Source organism: Eubalaena glacialis, chromosome 14, assembly GCF_028564815.1.
Source record: "Eubalaena glacialis isolate mEubGla1 chromosome 14, mEubGla1.1.hap2.+ XY, whole genome shotgun sequence".
Lineage (NCBI taxonomy): Eukaryota > Metazoa > Chordata > Mammalia > Artiodactyla > Balaenidae > Eubalaena > Eubalaena glacialis.
This window is the reverse complement of record NC_083729.1, coordinates 42,976,548-42,997,351: the sequence shown is the minus strand read 5'-3', so window position 1 is coordinate 42,997,351 and position 20,804 is coordinate 42,976,548. Positions and strand designations below refer to the sequence as shown.

The 20,804-nt window shown below is 33.0% G+C and overlaps 1 protein-coding gene across 17 annotated transcripts in view; it reads left to right on the top strand.

The window, feature by feature from the left end:
- Positions 1-20,804, top strand: part of NRXN1 (neurexin 1) — a 1,118,934-nt gene that overhangs the window by 221,227 nt on the left and 876,903 nt on the right. The window lies entirely within an intron of this gene.

Sequence of the window (20,804 nt, the reverse complement as noted above, 5' to 3'; positions counted from 1 at the left end):
CATCTCTAATAAAGATACCTAAATCCTCCCTGGTTCATCTATGTTTTAATATTTTAAAGGGAAAGACTTTTTTTGAGTCATTAAACTTTGGAATCTCTGCTTTTAATAAGGCAAAAATAGCACTTGGTCAGACCTTCTTTAGGAAACAGTAGTAACCAACTCATGGCCCAAATGATGCTCAGCCTTAGGGCCAGAATCTTCTCTGGTCTGGGTGATATTAACTGCATCAACATGGGAGGCATTCTCTTCTTGCAGCTGTTGGCTCTTCTGTTTTTGAAAATAGAGACTTTTCACCCCACAAGTCAAATAAAATAACCAGTAAGCTTTGAAGGATCTTTCATTACTACAGAAAGAAACAAGATAGATCCATATGAGCAGTATCTGCTTTCTAGCCATGCCAGCTTTGTCTTCACTTCAAGTTCTATATCTGCTCCTTTTTTTTTAGTTTTCTACTAAGACCCCTTGTAGGATATCTTCAAGATTGCTGCAAGCTATTTGACTTATGATTGCTTTTCCATGTCAGAAGAAGCAGCTTGGGAACATTCCTGTTCTCTCAGCATAAAGCTCTTTGCTTCATTCTGTGAGGTCAGGCACACAAAGGCCACCAAAATGTGTAAACTGAAGTACAACATCCAGTGAGAGCCCTACATTTAATATAAGAAGATTTAACATCATTCTCCCAAAGCATTCATAATATACTAGATATTGGTCAGCATTTGACCTATAGCATGCTTTCTAATGCGCTTTGATTCGTCACTATAGAGTTTCTTTTAATATTGAGAGCAAACTACAGGGCTCTGGTTCTTGGGAAACAAAGAGATGTAGTATTTTTGAACTAATGCAATGAAGAAGAATAATATTGATACTCATGTGTTTTGGTTGCATTAATTATACTTTAGATCTTATTGTATGTTTGTTCAAAAGTTGAGGTCTATCCAGGTGTGGTGAAAGAGAACCAAACACAACACGGCTGTTTTCCAGGAATAAGAACTAGTTCACTTACATGGGGTTCTCTGAAGAGAGATATTCTAGCATTTTTCTGGATAGGCTTACGTATGACTTGATATGCAGGAAGGTGGGCTCTGAGGATTCTTTCAGATACAAAATTCTGCGATTCTATGCAGAACTATTGATTATGTGGATAAAATAATATGAAAATAATGCTTTGCTTTGAAGACTAGTTAAGTCAGTTTTTAAGTGTATGTTTCAATAAAATCTCAATCTGTCTTAAAATGTTACTCTCTCCTTTTCTTTCTCTCCCTCCTTAAACAAACACACCATACCACACATATATATATATACACACACACACTTACATACTGCTTTTAAAATAGCCATGACATTTATTTTAGTCATGCTTTTACTGTAAAATTTGTTAAGGGATCAAAAAATTTAAGTTATTTTATAGCCTTTCCTTTGAAATATCAGAAATATTAAGTATAAACATTTTAAATATTTGGTAATATATAAACAATTCAGATTAAATACCATGATTTCTTGAAAAACAAAGAGACTTACAAGAAGCAGAGGTGATCCAGTACCTGAAATATACTTTTCACATATTGTTACTCTGTTGTAGTATATCAAGCATAGGCCCTGTAAAGATTTTAATTATCTCACCCCCTTCATTCTGATCAAATAAAAAGTTTAAAAGCATTCATCATCCTAATGGGAGTTAGAAAAATAAGAATGTCAAGAGATCTTTTATAATTACCACTGCCTTTGTTGTCACATTGTCTGATGCACCTATACACTGGAGACTCAATTCTGTCTTGATCTGTGCACACAACACACATAATCACTCAGAGTGCACTTGCTTTAAATGATGAGAAAGTTTCAAAATGTAACTTGCTCATCATAAAGGAAGGAACAGACTTTTCAATAAACATGAAGTAGGACAATTGCAAACAGATCAAGGTAAATAGTGTAACTTGATTGTACAAGAAAGAGGTAAAAATAAAAAGAAGATGTCAATTCATCTTCTAATGCAACATAATTCTAAGAATTCTGCCCCATACACGTTCTGATTATATGACAATAGTTCTAAGAATTCTCCTCTATGAACCTTCTCATTCTTTGATATAGAACCAGAAAGTGCATCAAGATAGTCTTTTTAGAAGTTTTTCTGGAACTTTCTCTTCCTTTGAGATAAATAACTGAATCAAATAAATGGTGTCCCCTTTATTCCCAATGAAATGCTAGGTAAATAAGAGGGACACAAAACAAGATTTTAATTTGGTACTTGACTTTAAAAAATAATAAGTTTTAGGAAATAATAATATTATGAAATACTACTGTATACTGTAAAATAAGAACTTTTTTGGGGGGGAGCTTCCATTATTTTAAATCTTCTAGTGAGACCTTGAAGTAGTATTTGCAGGTTGTATGAGAGGTTGCCCAAATTTAAGGCAGAATTTTTATCTGATATGGGTGTGAATTTAGAAAGTAATAGGCAGATTGGAATGAAGGGGTTTTCTAGATTTTATGTGGTATAATATACTCCTAGAAATTATTCTCCACTTCCCAAAGTTCTTCTTTATGGTCTTTCAGAAGGTATTTCACAATCTCTTTCTGTGTTTGCCATGTAAATATGTAAGTGGTGGAATAAAAAAAGCAATAATTCTTGGTTTATGAATTCATTTCACAGTAGACATTCAGGGCTTAGGGAATGATAAGGGGAAAGGGGTGGAAGTTTTGCATATCAACCTTGGTAATGAATGAAGTTTTACAATTTATACTGATTAAAAAATTCAGAATAAAGCCTCGTCACATATTATCATTGACGAAGTGCATAGCTGCTGCATTTTCCATGCAATTGCCATAGTTACCCTACAGTGGAATGATGACCCAAATTAAATTTCCACAAATGGTTGCCCTCAAATTTTTTCTTCTTTTGCTAAGAATAAGAAGACTTTATTTTTTGAATAAAACTGGATTATGATCTCCTCTTTAATCTTGGTAGAACAAACTAAGCTTCTTAATAAAAAAGATTAGTGAGAACTGAAAATGTGTTGCTTAAGTCATAATAATAAAATGATAGAAGCACTGAAAATAATAATTAGTAGTTCAATGAGGGAGACCCCCATGCTTATCATCATGATGGTTTTTTTGGTGGGATGGGGTTTGTAGAGGGAAGATGGAAATGTGGATCTTATCCGGGGACATGGCTTTGAATATACATGTTCACATCTTCAACCTACAGTCAAAGAGGACCCGTTTAACACATCTGGTTGATCAAGTTGATCTAGATTTAGTAATGACTCTCTAAAACCCTATTTTCTTTTCTTTTTTGAATTGAATTATAGTTGATTGCAATGTGTTAGTTTCAAGTGAACAGCAAAGTGATTCAGTTATACATACATATATATCTGTTTTTTTCAGATTATTTTCCATTATAGGTTATTACAAAATATTGAGTATAGTTCCCTGTGCTATACAGTCGGTCCTTGTTGGTTATTTACTCCATAGATAGTAGTGTGTGTATGTTAATCCCAAACTCCTAATTTATCCCTCCCCCACCTTTCCTGTTTAGTAACCATAAGTTTGTTTTCTGTCTGTGGGTCTATTTCTGTTTCGTATATAAGTTCATTTGTATCATTTTTTTTTTTGATTCCACAATTAAGCAATATCATATAATATTTGTCTTTCTCTGTCTGACTTACTTCACTCAGTATGGTAAACTCCGGGTCCACCCATGTTGCTGCAAATGGCATTATTCCATTCTTTTTTATGGTTGAGTAATATTCCATTGTGTAAATATACCACATCTTCTTTATCCATTCAGCTGTCATTGGATATTTAGGTTGCTTCCATGTCTTGGCTATTGTACATAGTGCTGCAGTGAACATTGGGGTGCATGTATCTCTAAAATCCTATTTTCTTTTCTGTAATGTGACTATAATAAGTTTCTATGACAAAGGTGCTGATCAAACAGGAGAGTGCATGAAAAGAGTATAGTTTAAGCCATATGAATTGCTGGTTATCAACCGTTTTTTACTTACAAAAAGGAACTTTCAGGTGGTACAACGTAATTTTTAAATGCAATGCAACTGTAATATATTGCTAATAAAACCAAAGGAAAACTGAAACTGAAATCAAAAAAGTAATAAAGAAGAGAGTACAAAAATAAAAATGTAAAATCTTGGAGAATACTTTCTCACTTACCTGTATTTACTTTGTTGATGATCTAAAAAATAATAACAAAAAACTAAAATGATAAAATATTTAGTAAATATGTAACTGTGCATAATGATGTAATTTAACAAGCATGGCATTATGCATATTTAAACTTTTAAATATCTCATTTTTCTATTAAAAAGCACTACATGTTATTGCAGCAATTTGAAATTGTAAAAGAATCAAATGAAAATAAAAATAATCATTTTCTTATGACCTAGAGAAACCAACCAATACTATATTAATTTAGTCCTGTCTGGGATTTAACATTTTTTAAATTTGTTTTTTATTTTCTTTCCCACCAATAATAGCTAAATTTCATATATATATGAAAATAGACAGATGTATATACATATATATAATTTGATATATATGCAAATATATTCTTATAATTTATATGTATGCAAATATATATTCATATAATTTCATATATATGCATATATATGCTTCTGTATGTAAGAATTGTATTATGTTTATATAATCTATTTAAAAGTCACAAAGTGACTAAACATTCTGTTTAGATGGTTTCATCTAGCAATATAATTTAAATATATACTGCATAAATATATACATATATTTAATATTTAATATATATGAAATAGCTGAATGAAATTATATATGTATGTTTTATATAGTATAATAGCCATAAAATTAAATAAATTTTATATGTAATATATACTATATATCTATTGCCAAATGAAATTATATCTATATACAAGCTATATACCTACCCAAAGTAAACTGTAAAATAAAATCATTTTATATGTCGCTATATATATATATATATATATATATACATACATGTTTGTATATATACACACATACACATATAAATATGTGTATCTTTCATATTTTTCACGGTATTAACTCGTGTGTTTTTAAATTTTTCTGTTTTTTCATAAACGTAATTTAATGGATACTTTTTAATTTCTTCTTTGTAAAATGAATATTTGTGTACTTTCCCAATTTTTCCATTGTCTTGTATATCCTCGTATTGGTTCTTAAGAGTGTAATAAATATCAAATCTCTTTATCTTTTTGTCTTATGTTCCTTATAAACTTCCACCCATTTCCTATTTGCCTGTTCATTTCTTGATGGTGTTTAAAGAAAAGTTCAGAAGCTTTTCCTTTCCATAACTAGATTCATCTGTATTTCTCTTTATGATTCCTTTCATTGCTTTTATGCTTAGAATTATCTTGTCTCCTTTAAATCAGATCAGTTTTTACATATACTGCTAAGTGAAAATTGTCAATAATCTTTCCCCCACATATCAGTGTAGGTTTTTTAAATAGCTGCCCTCAGAAAAGGTTTGTTCTCAGACATTAATATTAACTTGAGTTGATTTTTTTGGTAAAATATTCAGTATATAATAAGTGCATGCACTATGTTTGTTGAAAACATAATTTCTGTTAACCATATTGGACACTGACTGATAAAGAACAAAACTCCTTTTTTTTTAAATTAATTTTTATTGGAGTATAGTTGATTTATAATGTTGTGTTAGTTTCTGCTGTACAAAGTGAATCAGTTATACATATACATATATCCATTCTTTTTTAGATTCTTTTCCAATATAGGTCATTACAAAGTATTGAGTAGAGTCCCCTGTGCTATACAGTAGAACAAAACTCCTTAAGATTAAAATGACTTTTCTATGCTTCTGGAAAGTAGAAAAACTAATTTTTCTATAGTTTCTAGGTGTTTCCCTAATTACTTTGGTTTCTTTACCTCTTGGCCTTATAAGGGAAACAGTTTGGTCTGATTTGGAGGTGTACGTGTAACCACACAGATATTATTTCCATGTAATCAAATATTCAGTTCACCATTATCTTGGCAAGCACATGCTGTTGTATGTCAGTCATTGTATTATATCTATATAATCTATTTAAAAGTCACAGAAGTGACCGATGACTTGGTATTTAGATGGTTTTAACTAGTAATTTAATTTAAATATATGCTGCATGAAACCAAGTGTTTAAATAAAATAAAAATATATGATTGAGTTTTTTGAAAAGTATAAAGTTCCATTTTAAACTGTATTCTTAAGGTGCACATGCAGAGGTAGAACTCTTACCATTGAGTTTAAGTGAAAGAGTCATCTAGTCTAGATAATCACAAGTTGTCATACTTCTATGGACTATTAAAGAAAAAATCAAGTATACTCTATGAAATTGGTGAAATGTTGTTTACTCTGATAGAAGATAGCTTATTCAAGGTTATCTTTTGTTTTTGACCTTTTGCAGATCTCCATTAGATTATTATCTTGTATTAGAGTCACATAAAAGTTTGTACAAAGACATTCAAGTTACTACAATTGGTTTAAATTTATGAGGTCAGATAATAAATCTTAGTATGGCTTTTTTTTTTCTCTCTCTTATGAAAGAGTATCAGTGCTCTTGACATTTGTCTAACAGAATATTCAGAAGTAACTCTAGGACACTGCTTGCAACCATATGTGTTTTGGAATACCAACTGTAGATCTTTAGCACTATTTTCATAAGTAAACAAAAAAATATGTGATATAAATGTGGTATAAACATTCTCAGTGGTAAAGAGAAGTCTACATCTTTATTTTTTTTAATTTGACATAACTTACTGTGTATTCCAAAAATTTCCATGTGTTCTAGTGGTCTAGAACAGATATGTGCCTATATTGGTTGCAGGCAATAATGGTAAGATTTAGAAAGGACAAAAGAATATTTAAGTGTATGAGCAACTGAGAGACTATCGAGTTAGCAAAATCCAATCCCCAAGAGTCCTAAGAAATTGTAAATTTAAGTCACGGTGATTTTTCAAGGAAATCATCAGTGTTACTTTAGCAGGTCTTTGAGAGAAAAGATATATGTTGTTATGTTGTGTTTAAGGAATAAAGGCAAAAATTCCATACTTCATTTGTCTGCAGGCCAACTACACCTTTTTTCCCTGGCTTTATTGAGATATAATTGGCATATCATTACTTTTTAAATTAGATCATTATCCATGGAAAACTAGCCTCCTCCAAATTATTTTAAGTTATCTGATGCACTTACCAAAGTATGAATTTCTTTATGAATGTTCTCAAAGTAAGATGCAAACACTTTTATTAAAGTATTAGCTTACTAATTATGATGCTTAATTTCTGTGTTGTGTCAAAGCAAGATAAAAATTTTTAGAGTAAATTTAGAGGCAATTTAATATATATATGGAACTCAGCCAGCGATTTCCACTAATAATGCTGCTTACTATGCTTGTTTATGTTATAAGATGAATTTTGGGGTGTAAAATGTTTATTGCAGAGATTAACATTTTTGAAGTATCAGGTGTTGACTCTTTAAAAAGACATTACAACTAGTAATAAACATCCTTTGGTTCACTCTCAGGTTTCAAAACACTGGAAAATATTATTACTTTATTAAGAACCTTTTCTTTGTGTGTGTGTGTGTGTGTGTGTGTGTGTGTATGTGTGTGTGGGGGTATGTTTATGAAAGAATGCTGTGTTTTGGAGAGTTTGAAGCAACCCTTCAAAGGCTTTTGAACGAATAAAATTATTCAATGCCAGGTAACATCCACTGGTCTCAAAGCAGCATCTCTACCAAGTAAGGAAATTCTTGGAATTAGCTAATTAGCTGGACCTAAAATTCTTTGTACTCTATGGCTGATCTTTGTACTCTATACAACTGATCTCAAAAGACTGCTTTTAGAGTGTTTTGGAGCCAAATTCATTAATAGCAGGTGGTAGGAGGAAACAGTGAAATTATCTGAAGTATATGTTACTCTCTCGATAGGTGCATGTTGTCTTTTTGTATTTGAATGTGCATGCATTGAAAGGGAATATACTTGTAGGTTAAGTGAAGAAACTGAATTGGAATAGCTGAAAGCCCACTCAAATGAATAAACTCAACAATGTATTTCTATATAGGAAACTGACAGCTGTGCCTCTGTTTCCACCAATGAAAGAACAAAAATTTAGTGGATTACTTCTCCTTCAGAGAGCCGTTTGGATTTAACTCATGAAGGGTTGTGGCCTCTAACCACTGCCATCTGACAGTTGTTTAGCAAATAATGTGAAACACGTCAGTGATCTTGATCTGGTTCTCTAGGACATGTATTTCACAATAAACTGTCATCCTCTCCTCTCAGCCAGGAACGTTCAAACTGATTATCAACAGAAGCAGTTTAGTTCTTCTGGGTTGGAATTGCATTCTTCTTATGTTTCCCAGAGCCTAAAGGTATAAAACAAAGTCAAATTTTACCTCAGTAATTATAATAGCCTCAAAAACCTTTTCTTTGTGTAATTAAAAAGGAAATGGCATTTAAACTAAAGAAGTGTTGACATGTTAACCCTTAGTTTTTAGTATAAAATATGAATTAAAATATGTGTTGAATTATTTTCTCTGTCTAGGAGAGTACCTCTCCAGCTTTTCTCCTCTATCCACATGACACAGAATCTTTACTTGATGCTATTAATTCCTAAGCAGGAGAATTTGGGAGAGTAATGATTTAAAAGTATTTGGACATACGGCTTTGAGGGACCCTAAGGTAGAGGTCAGCAAGTATCTTGATTTGTGCTTGGGAGAAGTTGTTATGGTCATTCTTAAGCTTCTTTTGAGGACTTTTAATATCAGAAAGCTAGACTTATTTTATTCCAGTAACTTGGTAAAATCTCTGATTATTAATGAATTTTAAATAAGTCTACATTCTTCAACATAAAGGGACCTCTTTTCAACTGCCCCTCAATCTACAAACTCTATCTGTACACTGCATAAAATGTTCTACTGAATCTATTTAAGGAATATAGAATATATTTTCTCAAAACATTCTTATAGAAATGGCCTTTTCCAAAAACTTCTCTGTATATTCATAAGAAATGTGTTAAGCTGATACGGTTTACCTGGAGCAGTTGGCAAAATTGTGATTGTCTTCTTGTTCAGAAGGTCCTTAAAGTCTAATATAGTTTTAAGGTTCTCAATCAATGTATTGAAGGTCAGGAGGTTGGATTATCCACTAAACCAATTATTTTAGTTATCTAAACTATTACAGTCAGTTATTTTAGTTATCTGAGTAAATCTGAATAAATTTATCTGAAAGTGTTCATTTCAACGATCCTGAAATGTAATTTAAATACTACTTTATTTCACCAAAATGAAAATTTTAGGAAGTCTAGCTGAGTATTTTCTCAGTGTAGTAAAAGTCTGAGAACTCTGTATTTAGAATGTATATGGCCTCACTTTCTGTAGTTTTTGGTTTGGTTGTGTTTTATGTCCTTGAACAAAAATATCTTTAGTTATTTACAGTTCCTTTTTGGTCCCTGCAGATACTTGAGTTTTCTATACCTGTTATAATACCTGTTTGCATTCAGGTGGGATTTAACTTATGCCAATAAGTTGATAACAAGCAAATCAATTAATCACAAATTACATTTTTAATTTCAATCATATTTTTCACACTGGGCTAAATATCATATAAGATAAATTAGAATTGTGATGCAAAGTACCTGAATTCAAGGAGCTAACAACCAGGGTAATGCTTATCAACAATGAGGTAAAAATACAAGTTATATTAAAGTTTCAAATCATATATTTCTGAGTATAGGTAGAATAGATGGCATATATTACTTTAGGCTTGAATATTCAGAGGTGGCTTAATGAGAGAGACAGGATGGAAGAGCAGCCATCTAACTTTTGCTTAGAGGGGGAAAAACAACCCATCATGAATAGACACATTGATACACTAAGATTTATTTTTTTATTTTATTTACTTAGCTTGCTCATTGTTGAAATATTTGTAAGGGAAATTATAGAGCAAGGCATTTAGCTAAGTCATACATCTGTTATTTTTAGGATTATATGTGTCACTTCCAGCCATATACTCCTTAAGCAGAGAGGAGAAGTTCAGTATATGTAAAAGTAAAACATTTTAACAGTCCTTGGGTGAAACAACAATAGCAAAAGATATATGTGAATATTCATTTTGTCATTTTACATTAAATGATAGGGTTAAAGTATATGCTATAATGAGGTTTCCTACCAAAATGATTAAATGCGAGCTTATATGTCAAATTGTGAAGCATTGGTTTAAAGAGTGAAGGCTTTCATTAGCTGACAAAACATTGTTTTTTACATCTTTATTGGAATATAATTGCTTTACAATGTTGTGTTAGTTTCTGTATAACAAAGCAAATCAGCTATATGTATACGTATATCCCCATATCCCCTCCCTCTTGAGCCTCCCGACAAAACATTTTCGTAACTAATTTTTCCAACTCAAGCTGATACACACTGAATGTTTTCCTCTGGTGATAATAAGGTTGACCATCTTTACTTTAGGCATTATTTGAAGCCCTGCTTACCAAAAATTGGGGAAAAAAAAGTATGCCTAGAGTTAACATTAAAAAAGGTACACTTTTTAGTGGTTTCAGATTATTTATAACTCACAGTGTGGATTTTAAAGTACAATGCAATGAATTGTGTCCTTCACTCAAACACATTTGTACATTGTCCATCATTTGAAATATAAAAGTCAATTTTATGTACTTAAGTGGTGAATATGGCTGGAAAATAATTCAGCTTGAAGGACAGAAAATATGCAAGTAGCTATGGCCTCTAAATGAAAATAATATATTTCCATGTGACTATTAAAAGCCGGGGGCTAAGGAAGAGAGTAGAATAGCCCATTAAAGTAGTCAACAAAGTAGATCATGCCAGGTGTCAGGGGTTTACAAGGCACAAAAGCCAGACTCCTATGGACTTTGGAGAATAAATATTTATCTCGGTATTTTTTATCAAGTGCATTTTTAAGTTTATTTCAATTTTCCTCTATTTTCTACTCTCCTAATCAACACCATTAATTCGAAATGAAATCATGGGTAATTAATGGAAAATATTTTAATGTTAAAATTGAGTATCTTAAATGTTTCCCATTTTGTTTCTTAATAGGAATAACCTTATCAGTCTAAAATCCTCATGTGATTTGATTTCAGAGGATAAAATAAGATCCCCCAAATAACTCTTTTATACCTCTACATGGTATTTTATGCAGTTCGTATAGTAGAAGACATATTTTAGTTATTTTTTTAATTAATGAGAGACAGATTTGGATAATAATGACAAGCTAATACATATATTACCTACTATGTGCCAGGCATTATTCTAAGCACTTCATATATATTATCTCATTTAATTCTCAAAAATAACTCTTTGAGATAGGCACTACTTTACAAATGATAAAATGAGACACAAACTGGCTAAGCAGTTTGTCAAGTGACAAGTGCTAAAGAGAGGCAGAAAGAACAGAGATTCAAATTCCAAGGGTCTGGCCCCAAAGCCTTCCCTCTTTATTATATTATATTGCACTGCTTCTTCTGAAAAGTACACACTGGCCCAAGAGAAACAAAGGAGCTTAAACTCACATATTCAGTCACTGGGTAACAGTTGCTGATATTGAAGTTTTTACTGGGGAGGAGAAGATTGGAGAGAGAGAAGATATTTTGATAGATAAATGGGGAGAGAGCATAGGGGCTTCTCCAGATGTCTGCAGGTGGAAGCAAAAGTTTTTGATTTAGTGGTAGGGGTAGAGAGGAGGGAATTAGAAAAAGAAGCAGCAACAAAAATGGACAAGCATAGGTCTTCCTAACTTTGCCTGAAGATGGTCTTATACTTTTACTTCCTCTTATTTTTGTTCAAACTAGATAGTATTCACTACATTCACAGTGTCAAAGAGGATGTACTGACTTTATGGCAAGGTCAAAAGTGTCAGTGTAGAAATCAAGGTGACATATTGGAAAAAGATCCAGACTTTGGATTCTGAAAGACTAAACTTCAAATTTTGCCTCTGACATGGATTTCCTATGTGGCATTGGGGATAACATTCCTCACATATGAAATTGGAATAATAATATGTACTTCATAGGTTTATTAAGAGGGTTAAGCAAGGTAATGTTTGCAAAGCATCAGATAATATCGTTTTACATGTGAAAAAAGTAAATAAATGGCAACTCTTGTTATTATAAGCTTATCTTTGCTTATTAATGTCCATAGATCCCATGGACATTAATCCCATGGACATTTCACCTAATGCAAGTGTGAGCAAGCTCATCTTAACGATGCTAACAATCAATCCAGTTTTAAAAAAATGGCACCTCAATCTTTTTATAATTGGTAATCATATCTGTAAGACTTATTTCATCTGTAGAACCGATTTGCTCTTTGAAAGGGGAAAAAAGTAGAATATCTCAGTAAAAGAATCACAGTGATATTTACTTATCTCCCCCATTTTTCACTGTGTATATTACAAGGGCTTGGCTAATGGATTACTCTAAATGTCAACTCAGAATTTAAAGGAAAGTGCAATAAAACCTTTGAGTTTTGTTAGAGTAGTATGGAACACGTTCATGTGTCAAAGACCCAGTCCAAAAGCCCAAAAGAATAACAAAATTATCAAAGCCCTGGGTTATCATCAAGAAAATAAGAAATGTTAAAAGTGCATGTTGTTTTTGAAAGCAGTGTCTTAAGTGTGGAAAGGAAGTTGCTTAGCTATGCCAACTTTCCACTTATGATCTTCTATGTAAGCATCCCTCATGACTTTATACATCTGAAGATGATACAAGGAATAGCATTCAGAAATCTTGACCTCAAACAACATGCTTTATTAAGCTTCCCATCCCCATTTGCAAGGATATTATTTTGAAAGTCTTCCAAAAATTTATTTTTTCTGCCAAGGGAGAGAACTCGAGAATTGTCAGTGTGGAAAGCATCTTAGAAAATATTGCACAATGAGTAACTGCACAAATTATGCATTGAAATTGCAAAAGGATGAAAATTATTATTCTACACTCTTTAAATAATAAATGGGAGGATCTTCTGAAGAGACTATGGAATAGATATCTATGAGCTCCTACCTACAATGGTGAAGGATTCATTACTCAGTTCATGATGTATGGGGTTTGAATGAGTATCTCCCCTAGTTTTCTCTGTGATATTAGAACAGAAAAATAAATAAATATATCAATGAAGTTTTTCTAACAAAAAGACTTGTCAAATCATCATCATTGAGAATCTCTTCATTAAGTATATTTTTTTCCTGTACTTAAAATATTTATTAGTAGTTCTTTAATTAAAATTGTATGTAAATGTAATCAAATCAGAGGAAATGAGTCTCTGGCAGACTTTACAAGAAGAGTAAGGAGAAAAGTAGTTTTTTTATTCTTATTGTATTAGAATTTTACCACTGTAAAATACTGGAAAAAGTTGTGTATTTTTTTTTTTTTCATAGAGCTGCTGTAGCAGGGTACCAAGAACTGGGTGGGTTAAACAACAGAAATTTTTTGTTATCTCACAGTTTTGGAGACTGGAAATTTGAAATCAATCAAAGCAGGGTCATGCTTCCTCTGAAACCTGTAGGGGAATCCTTCCTTGCCTCTTTCTAGCATCTGGTTGTTTGCAGGTGATCTTTGGTATTCCAGGGCTTGTAGATGCATCACTCCAATCCTCAGCCTTCCCATGGCTTTCTTGCTGTGTGTCTTCACATTGTCTTCCCTCTTTGTGTGTATGTCTTCATGTCCAAATGTCTTCTTTTTATTAGGGCAACAATCAGATTAGAGCCCACACTAATGACCTCATTTTAACTTGACCATCTGCATAAAGGTTACATTCTGAGGTACTGAGGGTTAGTTTTTGTTGGGGGACACAGCTCAACCAATAACAACTTATGATAGAGAAGATCTTGTGATTCTGTATCGTATATTATTTCATTTTGTTGGGTTTGTTTTTTCTTTGCACATAAATATCAAATTATCAAAATCTCAAAGAAAAAAAGTTTGTAGTATTCTTGTTATAGGTTGGTGACAGTATAATAGTGACATTTGGACTTAAAAACCTTTGGCTATCTCTGCTTTGGAGGGTCCACAAGACACAGAACCCATAAAACCAAGATATTGGCATTGTTTGATTTCATTTTGAGATAACGATACAAGAAAATTTACATTTCTTCCAAAGTTATATCAAGAATTATTTCTATCTTTAGAAAGATTCATTGCTTTACCAAATCTTAGCCCTAGTTTCCATTAAATCAAACCCAGTCCTAAAGTAATGAAAATACAAATACAGAAACACTACCAAAACTAGACTCATACAAAATCTTTTAGGAACCAAGCTGTGACATAAATCGAGTTTTTTCTGTGAATCTTTCAGAGAATTCAGCTTTGTTTTTGTTTTTAAAGAAAATAGTTTGGGTCAAAGGTCTAATGTGGTAGTACGGTTTGGCCTTAGAGTTTAGTCCTGCCATTTAAAATTTACTATACACACAGATCTTATCTCTTTATCTAATTAAGATTTTTTAAAATCAACTTTATTTTTTAGAGCAGCTTTAGGTTCACAGCAAAATTGAGAGAAGTGTATCCACCATAGTATAGTTTCACTACCCTAAAAATCCTCTGTGTTCTGCCTATTCATCTCTCCCTACCCTATAACCCTGGCAACCACTGATCTTTTTAGGGTCTCCATAGTTTTGCCTTTTCCAGAATGTTATAAAATATATAGTTGGAATCATACAGTAGTTAGCCTTTTGAGATTGACTTCTCTAACTTAGTAATATGCATTTAAGATTCCTTCATGTCATTTCATGGCTTGATAACTCATTTCTTTTTAGTGCTGAATAATATTGCATTGTTTGGATGTACTACAGTTTAATTATCTATTCACCTATGAGGGACATCTTGGTTGCTTCCAAGTTTGGGCAGTTACGAATAAAGCTGTTATAAACATCCGTGTGCAGGTTTTTGTGTGGATGTTAAGTTTTCAACTCCTTTTCGGTAAAAGATTTCTGGATTATATGGTAAGAGTGTGTTTAGTTTTGTAAGAAACTGCTGAACTGTCTTCCAAAGTGGCTTCACCATTTTACATCCCCGTCAGCAGTGAATGATTGTTCCTATTGCTGTACATCCTTGGCAGAGTCTGGTGTTGCCAATGGATTCTGGCCATTCTGATAGGTGTGTAGTGGTATCTCGTTCATTTAATTTGCATTCCCCTGATGACGTATGGTGTGGAACATCTTTTTACATGCTTATTTGCCATTTGTATATCTTTTTTGGTGAAGTGTCTATTAAGGTCTTTGGCCTCTTTAAATCTTGTTGTGTTCTTATTGTTGACTTTTAAGAGTTCTTTGTTTATTTTGGGTAACAGTGCTTTATCCGATATGTCTTTTGCAAACATTTTCTTTCGCTCTGGGCTTTTCTCTTTATTCTCTTGACAGTGTCTTTTGCAGAGCAGAAATTTTTAATTTTAGACTTTTTTCCCAAGAAATGTATACAAAATCTGGAACTTTTACCAAACCCTTTACTCCAAGAAAAAAAAAAAAAAATCACAATACATGCTGTTGTTAGATATAACAACATATAAATTATTAAAACCAATTAACACTTATAATAGGTAACTTTTTATATTGAAACTGATATCTGAAAAACTTGACTCAGAAAAATTGGGTTTGATAGAAATGTTAACAACAATTACAACAAAAATCTCACAATTCCAGATATAATAATAATTAAAATTTTTGATGTGGACAAAACTAATTAGTGACTTAAATTTTTTTTTAATTAATTAATTAATTTATTTATTCATTTATTTTTGGGTGTGTTGGGTCTTCGTTTCTGTGCGAGGGCTTTCTCTAGTTGTGGCAAGAGGGGGCCACTCTTCATCGCGGTGCGCGGGCCTCTCACTATCGCGGCCTCTCTTGTTGCGGAGCACAGGCTCCAGATGCGCAGGCTCAGTAGTTGTGGCTCACGGGCCTAGTTGCTCCGTGGCATGTGGGATCTTCCCAGACCAGGGCTCGAACCCGTGTCCCCTGCATTGGCAGGCGGATTCCTAACCACTGCGCCACCAGGGAAGCCCCTTAAATTTTTATAACAATAAAATTTACATAGAAAATAATTGATCATGATAATCATAGTTAAAGAATAGGAGAAATTTAAAAATTGGAAGTGAACCTTTGCTGTGTAGAAAATTAAGCAATTTATTAATTTAGTTTAATGGAAGTCACTCAAGAAAATTCTCTATAAATTCTGATGGTATGTTTGCATACATTACAAAAGTCAAAATATCTTTGAAGCCAATACAAGCAATGGATCAAAGTAAAATGGTTAAAATGACAAGATTAAAACAGTCTGTATTCCTGCTCAGGAGTCAGAGTCATAAAATAGTGACTTGACTTTTTGTATAGTTATGATTGTTCAACATTCACTTCTGTCCTTTATTTCCACACATTACATACACAGCATCTTTTAGATGTAAGTAAATTTAAATAAAAAATTAAATTCTCATGCATGTGAGTGTGTGTGTTCGTGTGTGTGTGTGTGGACATATGTGTGCGTGTATGAATTTGAGGATATCTTGAAGTGTCACAAAATTAGAGATTAATTCCAACAAGTATTTCCTAAACTAATATTATTCTCTGAACACATCCTCCCAGCTCACTTCAGATTTCAGGTGGCTTTGCTGGAATATTCTCACACACTCTCCCTCCTTCTGCTTTTTGGCTCAGTCTACCCCTTCTCCTCCCCCCCAAAAAATGCAGGTGTTTCTTCAGGTCAATGTGCCTTTCAACTTTGCCATTATTATAGGAATAAAATTGTTGCCTTTCCTTCAAATATAGACTCAAAAATTGCTTCTTCGAGGAATCCAAACATAGCACAAGATTTTGGTGAAACTTAATATGTTTCTTGAAACAAAGTACAAAAGTAACTCATTTATTTATCAAATAAACTTATTTTTAGTATCATCTCACTGCATATATAAATGAACAGAGGAAATTCATCTATATTAATTTTTTCAAGCCCCACAAGAGAAAAAGTTACTGGGATGGATAGTTAGATAGATAGATAGAATTGTTCCAAGGTGTTTAGATACATTATACCAATAAAGAAGTAAAAATATCAAATTCTCAGCAATTGCTGCCAACCACTAAAGTGTCATTGTAGAAAATGCTTCTCAAATTATTTTATCAAGATCTTCTAATCTTTTGATATTACAGGTTAAAATTTGCATTTGTTTCATACCTAAAAATTCTTTTTAATTGCTTTGTAACCTATTATTCAAAAGAGAGCTCATCTAGACTTGTAATTTTATAGCATTTGAGACACAGAATTAGCTTTGGGGTAGTATCTGATATGGCCTAACCAATTTGTACAGAAATACCAGTCAGTACATGGCTCCCATGGACTTTATTTTGTGGGGAAAATGATGTCCTTGTTTAGCTTTCCCTCCTAAGTGTTCCAGTTTTCTTGGTGAAGATAGAATGTACAGTGTTAACTAGCTGAGTCAGAGAGTTTCAGCAGTCCATGGAAAATGATGGGTGGTTCAGAAAATAAGCCCTGGATCAGAGAGACACATATAAAGTCATCACTCCTTTTTCATGTGGTGCTGAAACTCAGTTGTTTGTATGAAGTATTTGTACATCCTCTAAGACTTGAATAAAAGCAGATTTAAGAAGCAGTCCCTGGTTAAGAAAAGAAGTGTATTCCATTTATGCAAAGTAGTTTTCAAACAATATGTGCACTTTTGACTTATTATTGAGGAAAATATTTGTTTGGAATTTTAATGATCAAAATTACCCAAGTTAAAACATCAAAGCTCATGAATATTTTTACTGCTATTGGAGTCTTCTAAGAGGTTAAATATAGCTTATTTTTTCCCAAATTCTTTTTTATTACTCCTTTTCTCTAAGTCAACTGTTTATTGGGTACTTCCCAATCAACTTGGGTTTGCTTTATTGCTCCAGGTAAATATTTAATGGAATAACAGGATATATCTATTTTTAATGCACAATTTCATCCAGCCCCCCCTAAAGTGACTAACAAATATCAAGGAAATATTTAAATAGTTGAATTCTCATATGGGCAGAGGAACGTGATTACTTAGGTATTTATGTGGAACAAAACTGTTCTGTTAGCTTACACTGGGAATTTCTGTACATTTTCATAGAGGAAGTATATCTTAGATTGATCACTTTCTCTGCCAAAATCTTATAGCCAAGATATATTTGAACTAATGGAAGTTAGCATTCATGTAGTACCTGTGATGTACCAGGGCTCTGATGTACCCTCGGCATTATTTACATTTAGAGCTGGTTAATTCTTTGCTGAGTGGGCTGCTGTGTGCTTTTAAAATGTTTAACAGCATGCCTGGCCTCTGCGTGCTAGATACACAGTCAGTGTGTTGTCAGACATTTTCAGATGTCTCCTGGGGGACAGAATCTCCCCTGGTTGAGAACCACTGTCTAACTAAACTCAGAATTTGTTGTAAGTGCCATGACTGCATTTCTAATATTATGTCCATGATTTAGAAATACAAAAAAAACTGTGGCCTAAGCTTCCATGTAACAATCAATCAAATTATGAACCAATCAAGAAAAAAACAGAAACTAAAAAACCCACAAACACATGGATTTATGACATGGTTATAAATAAAGAAGGAAAATAGAAAATCTGATTCTTAAATGTGAAGTAATTATGACATTGGGCCTTTAGATCTGATCAGCAACTTTTTTTTTTTTATTGGAGTATAGCTGATTTATAGTGTGTTAGTTTCAGGTGTGCAGCAAAGTGAATCAGTTATACATATACATATATCCACTCTTTTTTAGATTCTTTTCCCATATAGGCCATTACAGAGTATTGAGTAGAGTACCCTGTGCTATACAGTAGGTCCTTATTAGTTATCTATTTTAAATATAAATGCTGACACCTTCACAGAAATTCCTTAACACTCAAAGGGTTCCTCTGTTACTTCACTTGTGTGGAAGCACCTGGGGAAAAACAAACTTTTTAATAGCTACTGAAAATGTGTGAAGTTTTCCTATAGCCCTGAGAGAATTGATCTTCTATTAGCCATCTAGATCTTAGAGGGAACTAGGGAGGGAGGGGTGGAGAAAGGGAGGGGAAGAGGTGGGAGGCAGGTAAGAACACCAGGGAAACTTGGATTAACCTGGTGTTCTATTTTTTTATGACACCTACATCATCTATGTGACCAGAAGGTCTTCATTCCAAAATTACTTTTGTTCTGTACTGAGTGACACAGCAAATATGACAGAATAGTTAAAAATTTTCTCATTTATGAATTAGAGCAAACCAGGCTATTAAAGAAGCATAAAAATTAACTGTAGGAGGTTTTCTTTTTTCTATCAACAGTGGCCATTTTAGGAATGTTTAAACATGCTTAGAACAGTTTCTGAAATCCCTGTTAGAGATAGTCCTGCAGACAGCCTCACAACAGACCAAGCTCATTTAACCTTTCTCCTATACAGTTCCCCCATCAATGGGATAATATCAGCAGCCCCTGAGGAACGTAAAGCAGCATTGTGCTTTAGAGCTGATATCCTCCAGACTTGGCTGGTGGCTTTGGTTGTAGTGTTAGTTAGATATTTTTTGAACTTTGGGTCATTGACTGAGAGAATACTGCTTTGCAGACTCTGACTCACTATAATATTGTGCTAACCATATTTATTGTGGACGGATTGTGAGCCAATCATTCTAGCATACATTGTCATGAACAAGGGACAATGTATATAATAAACAGTATAAAAATATAATTAGGGTCATACATCATAGGCATACACAAACACTATAATTTACTAAGTAATGTACCAAGGAGTACAAAGGAGCATCTTAAAAGTGAGTATATAAGTATTGAGTGGTTGCATATGGAGGAGAGATTTATGTTAAGTCAGGTGAATCAGGGATGGTTTCATGGCAAAGGTGAGCTTTGAATGTGGAGTTGAAAAGAAGATGTGGTACATATATACAATGTAATATTACTCAGCCATTAAGAAGAATGAAATAATGCCATTTACAGTAACATGGATGGACCTAGAGATTGTCATACTGAGTGAAATAAGGCAGACAGAGAAAGAGAAATATTGTATGATATAGCTTATAGGCAGAATCTAAAAAAAAATGATACAAATGAACTTATTTACAAAACAGAAACAGATTCACAGAGAATGAACTTATGGTTACTAGGGGGGAAGGGTGGAGGGGAGGGATAGTTAGGGAGTTTGGGATTGACATGTACATCAAGGAGGAGCTGGGTAGTAGTGATCTTGAAGAGACAGCTGGCAGTGGAAGTCTTCCCAAGAGGAAGAAATCTTTCCCCAAAGAGGAACCAGTTAGTGACCCTGAAGAATCAGGAAACAAGAGGGTCCCCAAGAAAAAGAGGAAATTCTCTTCCAAGGAGGAGCCACTCAGCAGTGGACCTGAAGAGGCTGCTGCCAGCAAGAGCAGCAGCTCCAAGAAAAAGAAAAAGCTCCGAAAGCTATCCCAGGAAAATTAGAATGTACATTTCCCTAGTAGGGCATAACTTGCAGAGATATTTCCCAACCCATCCCCTATAGCCCAATAAAAATAAAAACAAATTAAAAAAATATAAAATGGATGACCAACAAGGACCTACTTTATAGAACAGGGAACTCTGCTCAATACTATGTAACAACCTAATTGGGAAAAGAATTTGAAAAAGAATAGATACATATATGTGTATAAATGAATCACTTTGTTGTACAACTGAAACTAACACAACATCGTTAATCAACTATACTCCAGTATAAAATAAAAAGTTAAAAAAAAAGAAAGAGATCAGAGTTATAGAATGGTATAAGAAACA